The following is an 8,549-nucleotide window of genomic DNA, read 5'->3' as shown; positions in this document are numbered from 1 at the left end:
TAAACTAGCACTGGGTACCAGGTACCTCGGGCTGTCACACCATCGGTCACAATGTGTCTCCCGGTGTGCAAACAGAATGGCTAATAAGCCATATAAGCAATAAGGCATAAAGCCAAGTAAAACATCATAATCAGTATAGCCATAGGCTATCACATCACAGAATGGCAATGAAGCCATACATCATACGCAGATCTTGCTATCGTAACCCTATTGGCATGCCAACCTATCCAAACCAATCACATTAGGCCTACTAGGGCATTTGATACTTTTGAATTCTTCAATTTTTGAATTTCAAGTTTTTATGTCACTATTCACTTCAATAGTCAACAAAAAGTTGACTTTTGCATAGATCATAGGTGCATTGATTTTAACACTCCCAATGTACCACATTTTGCATTTAAAACATGTTGGTTTTGGTCACTTTCTCAAAGCTTAGATCATTTTGGCAAAATTGCCAATTTTTGATTTTGGTGTCACTATTCACCTCATTAAACTCAACTCAACTCAACTAAGCCTTTATCCCAAAAATTTGGGGTCGGCTATATGGATTCGCTTTTTCCACTCTGAACGATTTTGGGTTAAATCCTCAGAAATGTGTAATGCTTCTAAGTCATGCTTTACTACTCTCCTCCAAGTCAATTTAGGTCTACCCCTTTTTTTCTTTCTATCCTCTAGCCTAATGTGCTCTACTTGTCTAACTAGAGCCTCCGTATGTCTACGCTTCACATGACCAAACCACCTCAATCTCCCTTCTCTCAACTTATCTTCAATTGGCACCACTCCTACCTTTTCTCTAATACTTTCATTACGGACTTTATCTAGTCTAGTATGGCCACTCATCCATCTTAACATTCTCATCTCTGCAACTCTTATCTTAGATGCATACGACTCTTTCAGTGCCCAACACTCACTACCATATAGCATAGCCGGTCGTATGGCTGTACGGTAAAATTTTCCTTTTAATTTATTGGGAATCTTACGATCACATAAAACTCCCGTGGCACGTCTCCACTTCAACCATCCGGCTTTAATCCTATGACTAACATCCTCCTCACATCCCCCATCTACTTGAAGGACTGAGCCTAGATATTTAAAGTGATTACTTTGGGACAGTGCCACTCCATTCAAACTAACTCCTTCCCTATCACCAGTTTGGCCTTCTTGAACTTGCAATGCATGTATTATGCCTTCGTTCTACTTAACTTAAAACCCTTTGACTCTAGAGTACTTCTCCAAAGTTCTAGCTTCCTATTGACTCCTTCTCGTGTCTCATCTATCAGAACAATATCATCCGCAAACATCATGCACCAAGGAATACTCTCTTGTATATGTTTAGTCAGTTCAACAAAAACTAATGTAAAAAGGGTAAGGGCTTATGGCTGATCATTGGTGTAATCCAATTGAGATCGGAAAATCTCTTGTGTCCCCTCCCACTGTATGCGCACAATAGTAGTTGCTCCTTCATACATATCTTTCAATACTTGTATGTACCTAATAGATACCCTCTTTTGTTCTAATGCATTCCATAAGACCTCTCTTGGAACACTATCATAAGCCTTCTCCAAATCAATAAAAACCATGTGTAGATCTTTCTTCCCATCTCTATATTTCTCCATCAAGCTTCTAATGAGAAAGATCGCTTCCATAGTTGAACGACCAGGCATGAAACCAAATTGATTGAGAGAGATAGAAGTATCATGACGTAGTCGATGCTCCACAACTCTCTCCCACAACTTCATAGTATGGCTCATGAGTTTAATTCCCCTATAGTTTGAGCAACTCTGTATGTCTCCCTTATTTTTTAAAATAGGTACTAAAATACTCTTCCTCCATTCATCAGGCATTTTCTTTGAGTTTAGAATCTTATTAAATAATTTAGTTAACCATGCCACTCCCATATCTCCCAAATACTTCCACACTTCAATTGGTATTTCATCGGGTCCACAGGCTTTACCTACTTTCATTCTCTTAAGTGCTTCCTTTACTTCTAAAGATCTAATCCTTCTAGTATAATTTACATTCTTTTCTATTGTTCTATAATCTATATTCATGCTATTTCCATTTTGACTATTATTAAAGAGATCATTAAAATAATTTCTCCATCTTTCTTTAATGTCCTCATCTTTCACCAACACTTTTCCTTCTTTATCCTTAATGCACCTAACTTGATTGAGATCATTAAAATAATTCACCTCATTGGTCAACAAAAATGTTGACTTTTGGATAGAAAATAGGTGTATTGGTCTTAACACCTCAAACATACCACATTTTGTATTTCAAACTTGTTGGTATTGGTTGCCAATACCATTTTTAAGCTTAATGCTAATTGAGCAAAATTTTTGGTTTTCATGCTTCATATTTACTGTTCCATTTGTTATTTTTACAGTGGGAATTTGAGGAAATGGTAAACATGAAAGTTGTTCCTTATTTTGTCTAGTTGAATTTCCTTTTTTGAATCACTCCATTTGGAGTTTTGTAGCTCAAGTTATGGCCAAAATAAATTTACTGTTCACGTGCACTATTCATGCTGAGATTTTGGGTCTGGCAGATTTTTGGTCCAAGTTTGGTCAGTAATTTGACCAAGTTAAATTCATAATTTGGTCTAACTTTCTTCATATGAAATGTTCTACTATGCCTTAGGTTTCCATCGGTTCAAGAATCGCCTAAATCCGAGTTTTCTAGAGAGAGTTATAGCCATCCAAACATTACTGCTCAAATCAAAATCTGCAGAGTTGCAGGTTTGAACAGTAACTGTGACTGCCATTTGGGTTCGGTTATGGTCATAATTTGGGGTAGGTTTCTTCATGAAAGTTGTTTGTCTATGTCTTAAATTGTTGCTGTAAAAATTTCAGGTCAATTGACCAAATCTACAGTGAGTTATGGCCAAATGAACAGTTACTGTTCATTTGGTCAATTCTGCAGAGGCAGTTGCAAGGTGTCCGGATTGGGGCCAAGTTTTGGTCCTCTTGCTTTGGTCTTTTGGGCATGGTTTCTTCAGCAAAAATGTGCCATTATAAGCCTAGTTTCATGTCCAATTGGCCAAACACCAATTGGACTAACACAGCCAAAGTTATGGCAGTGCAAAGGGACTGAATTTTCAGTCCCTATGCTGCTGTCCTAGGGCAGATTTCACTTTCACTTTACCATACTATTTTTCAGTTCTAATTATGGTCAACATACCTAAAATGGTCACTAATTGACCATTAAAATGTGCTCTAACAATTTTCTAAGCCAAATCAATTTTTCACTCCCCAAAACCCTAATTCAAATCCATAATTTATGCCATTTACCTTAGTTAGCTACTAAGGCATTACTCATATGTTTATAACTTCAAATATGGTTTCTAATTCACTTCAAGCTCATCAAAACATTCCTACATATTCTTTTACTAGGGCAGCCAAAATTCAAGTGTTCATACACAAGGTTTTTTTGTTCATTTAAACTACAAGTCTTACTAAGTTCAAGTCCAAAATCATGAAATTTAAGAGTTTTATGTTTATAGTTGCACTAACCTCAACTTGAAGAATCTCCAAGCTTGCCAACTTTAATTTCTCTTCTCCCTTTTGCTCCCAAACACCTTAGCAAGCTTCTAGAATAAATTTTTGTGTTGAGAACTTGAGGAAATATGGTGGGAGTTTAGGGCTTCATGAGCTTGCCAAGCTCTTCAATGGAGGGAGGAAAGGAGAGGGTTACGTTTTCATGAAGGAGAAGACGGAGCTGCTCAAGTTTTTTTTTAACTCCTTTAGTCTTTATTTACCTCTTTTATTAGTTATTTAAATGGTAGTTTAAAGGTGATTGGTGGTGGCTTTTTAATGACATCACCTTATGTCATAATTAAGCCTTTTTCTTCATTTTCTTTTCTTTCCTCCACTACTCATTTTCAATTTAATTTCTAGTAATATTTATTCATATTTTATGTCATATTAATTATTTACTCAACTGGACAAGTCGGCCAAAAATCACCTCTGAAGGCGAAATGACCAAAATGCCCTCCGTTTGGCTTAACGGGTCAAAATTGTCTGTACCGATTGAAATATTTCTCTAGGTATTTTCTTGGCATTCTAATGCCATAGGAACCTCAATGACCCTTCTCTGGAGTCCCAAAAATTATTTTATGAATTTTTCCTTGGGTCTAGGGCTCCTCGTTGCGAGAACCGTAACTTTCCTCTGGTTTACCCCTCGCTAGGGCACCGGCTCGTTTAACTTGGTTGTATTTTATTTGTAAAATTTTTATTAAATTTTTCTTATTAATATTTGAGTTAATTATGGTTCCTGACTTTAGTTTAAATATTTTTCCGGACGTTCTAGCTGTCCGGACCGACACCGGTCACCGGAACAGTAGAATGTACGGAGTTGCTACGGGGAGGGTGTTACATGCTGAGCAAACTGAGCAGGGAACTGCGGTACTGCGGGGGCTGGTGCTGCTGAACCACTGACATTATGTAGGGCTGGGGCATCCTCTTGCACCTCAGCCTCTATAGATTGATCAACTCAACGATCACCCTCTTCCATAGTCAATGCGAGGATCTTAGACCTCCTGAACAATTAATACAAGGAGATTTCCTCCCGTTAGTGCATATTTATAATGTAATGTACTGTATGTATCAAACAATGATATTGAGCAGTTGTACTATGAAGAAAGAATATTCAAATAACATGTGAAAACAAAATTTAAAAACTTTGCTCTGATACCACTAAAACATGTCACACCCTACCCCTCTGTAAGGCATAACATGATCCCGTAGTATACCTAATGAATTACCAACTTCGTCTACTGATAACCCATTAAATACACTACAAGGGATTTTAAAACTTTTCTTACTTATTTATATAATGGTGAGCACTATTTACAGGTGTTAAAAAACTTTTTGAATTGAAGTGAAACAGCTAACACATTTGGACTATTAATAATTTTTGTAAAAATTTTGGCAAAGTGCCATCTGTATTTTGGACAAAACAATTCTTCAAAAACCTATAAAAAGCACTTCAATATTTTTCTCAATCTCAAACTCCAACATAATATGTTTCTGTATTTTGGACAACACAATATGTTTTTCAACTCAAATCCACAATAATTTTTCAAAGACTGAGATAAAAGAAATACAGTACAAAATTTTAAAGCCAAAATACTCATAATTTACTTTACAACTTCAATGTACAATTTTAATTTACAACTGCTCAAAACCAAGAACACTATATACATACAGTGAACATACATTACAATATAAAATGCAGAATATGGTGTACTCAATATACCCGATGATTTCTCGCTGAATGTACTAGCAGCCTAGTCTGCTGCCCTGTCAGTCTGTCGACAGCAATGAAAAGCTATCGCTGAGTAAAATTTACTCAGTGGTGCACAATAACAATTTGAAATGCGATATATAAATCTTTTATTGACAATTCACAAATCAAATGATTCACAATTCCATTTCACAATTTACAAAATTCACCTAATACAAATTTGATCAAGTAATTGAATAATACCGTTTTGCAAATCAATAACACAATTCGATCAAATAACTGAATAATACCGTTTTGCAAATCAATAACACAATTCGATCAAATAACTGAATAATACCGTTTTGCAAATCAATAACACAATTCGATCCAATAACTAAATAATACAATGTTGCCAATCGATAACATAATTTAGGCCATGACACAATTTTTACACACATGCCGTGTTGTACACCACGACAAGACACACTCACCCCAATAATCGAAATCAATGAGGGAGGAAGCTAGTTGAATAATGAGTACTCATCCACACTCACCTCAAACTGGCAAGTCAAAGAGGGAGGAACATAATCACACTCACCCTAGACTGATAAGTCAAAGAGGGAGGAATATATCACACTCACCCCATAAATGGAGGAGGAACATAGTAACAGTGTCATGCCAAGTGTGAATCAAAACAATTTCAAATCACAATATTTTATACGAACCACAAATCACATTTTATCTCAAAATTTCTATTTGCAAAGTTGGAAACGCAATAATTTCCAAATAATATTCCCAAAACCAAAGTAATAAAAAATTATTCATAACTCATTTCTCCAAATAAATTTGCTAGTAAAAGCAGTGAATATAAAAGTATTGTGCACGGACACAATTTAAAACTATAATGTTCAATTAAATTTTTAAGTAGAAAATAAGAAGTCAAAATTATTGTGCACAAACATAATTTAAAATAATAACATAGAAATAATCATAATTTATTTCAATTGAAAAATTCAGAAGAAATACTTATTATGCACAAACACAATTTAAAACAATAAAAATAATCATAATTTATTCCAATTGAAAAATTCAAAAGAATTAATTATTGTGCACAAACCTCTGATATATGCCTCTTGGCTCTGACTCAGTGTTTCCTTCCCTTTCCCTGAGTAGTTGCTAAATGAGAAACACAATTTGAATTGTTTCAGTACTCATTTAAACTGTCTCTAACGATAATGCTTAATAATTAATTCATTGAGTTCTATTATTTCCTTAGTCAACCTAAGATGTCGACCCTCGGCGCATTCTAGGTAATTTAGGTTTTAATGTTATTAACATGTCACATTCGATAGTCTTTTAGGGTTGGTACATGTTACCAAATTCATTTCAGTGTATACTGCATTTTCTTGCGATTTGCTGGATTCTAGGATACTAGTTTGACCTAGCCGGACGACTTAGTTCCCTCGGTTTTCGGGTTTCGATCAAAACTACAAACTTGTAGATCTATGTCTTATGGAACGCGGGGCAAATTTCAGGTCATTCTGAGTTGTGTAGGCCAAGTTATGGTCATTTTACTATTGCTGGTCAAATTGCACCAAAATTGGTCATTTAGATCACTTTAGGTCATTTTAGGTTCGGCCAGTTTTTGGATCCGAACTTGTGCAAGCTGTTTGACTTACTTATGGTCATTTCTGGGCTTTGGTGTCTCCATAAGACTTGTAGATATGGGTCTTAACTATTCATGGTTAAAATTTCAGGTCAATTGGATCTGTTTTGAGTGAGTTATGGCCTAAACACTAACTGCTGCCCAAATGGTCAATTTTCAGGCCTCATTTGCACTTAATCCGGATTTGGTCATTTTTCAAGCTACCTTGCAAGCAGAATTTTGGCAAGCTTCCTTCATGAAAGTTGGCACATTTTGTGCCGAGTTTCACCTCCAATTGGTCTCATACCAATTGGAGCCACACACTTAAAGTTATAGGCCTAAAATACAAATTGCCTTATTGTAATTCTTGCATACATATCAAACATCACTTTTAACACTCACCAAACTTAACATTCAAACTAATTCTGGTTGTACCATGACCTAAACATAATTCAAAACACATTATAGGTCATTTTGACAGCTTACAATTACATTCAATGTGCACCAACAAGTGCAGAATTTGCCCAACTCAATTTACAATAATTCAATCACTAATTCATGCCCATTTACATGCCCAACTTCAAATCATCATACATGCACTCAAACTGTCATAACTCCTATCACAAATTAACATCATTATTCCATAACCCAAGCATGAATTCCAGCATTCCTCAAGAGTTAGCAAACTGCCGCAATGGTACACTTACATTCCATTACTTTCCAAGCTTTAAATCTCATTTTACATTTACATATACTAAGTATACATTACCCAAACAATTTCCTACACAATATACATTTAATCAATCATTTAATTCACCATTTACAAGCAAAAATAAACTGCCCTTAAAGAGTTTTCATGGCTGCCAAAAATAAACATCACCATTAGAACATCAAACTCCAAAATTCTTCTCATAATTCAAGTACCCATAACCTCCTTACTAACTTTAATGAAGCACTAACCAAAAACTCAAACTTACCACTTTAGAAACTCTTCAAATCCTCTCCAAAACTTGGTCTTCTTGCTGCCTATCTACTGCCCATGGTGTGGTGGTCAAGTTTAATGAAGAAACCTTAACCATTGGGAGCTTGGATCCTGGACGCATGGAGGTTGGAGCTTGGACGGCCATGGGAGAATTTGGGAGCTTTTTGGCTTGGCCATGGGAAAGTTTGAGGAAGAAGATTGCTGTGCAGAAGTTAGTGGAAGATGACAGGTGTTTAATTGATTTACAAGGTGTTAGTGGTCCACTAATGTAGAAATAACATTAGTTTAATCAAAGATTTTATTTTCCCACATTAAGCTTCCCATTTTTGCTATTTACATTAGGTACCACTAATTTAATTTTTCATGATATTTTTCAAATATAATATCATGTGTTTTCAATGGAAATTTAGGTCAAAAGACAGCTCGGGGTGTCAAATGACCACAATGTGTAACATCCTCACTTTAGCTAGTCCGTACAGTCTACTGTTCCGGTGACCGGTGTCGGTCCGGACAGCTAGAACGTCCGGAAAAATATTTAAACTAAAGTCAGGAACCATAATTAACTCAAATATTAACAAGAAAAATTTAGTAAAAATTTTAGAAATAAAATACAACCGAGTTAAACGAGCCGGTGCCCAAGCGATGGGTAACCAGAGGGAAGTTGCGGTTCTCGCAACTAGGAGCCCTAGACCCGGGTAA

The sequence above is a fragment of the Hevea brasiliensis genome, chromosome 10 (assembly GCF_030052815.1).
Source record: "Hevea brasiliensis isolate MT/VB/25A 57/8 chromosome 10, ASM3005281v1, whole genome shotgun sequence".
Classification (NCBI taxonomy): domain Eukaryota; kingdom Viridiplantae; phylum Streptophyta; class Magnoliopsida; order Malpighiales; family Euphorbiaceae; genus Hevea; species Hevea brasiliensis.
This window is presented reverse-complemented; position numbering follows the sequence as displayed.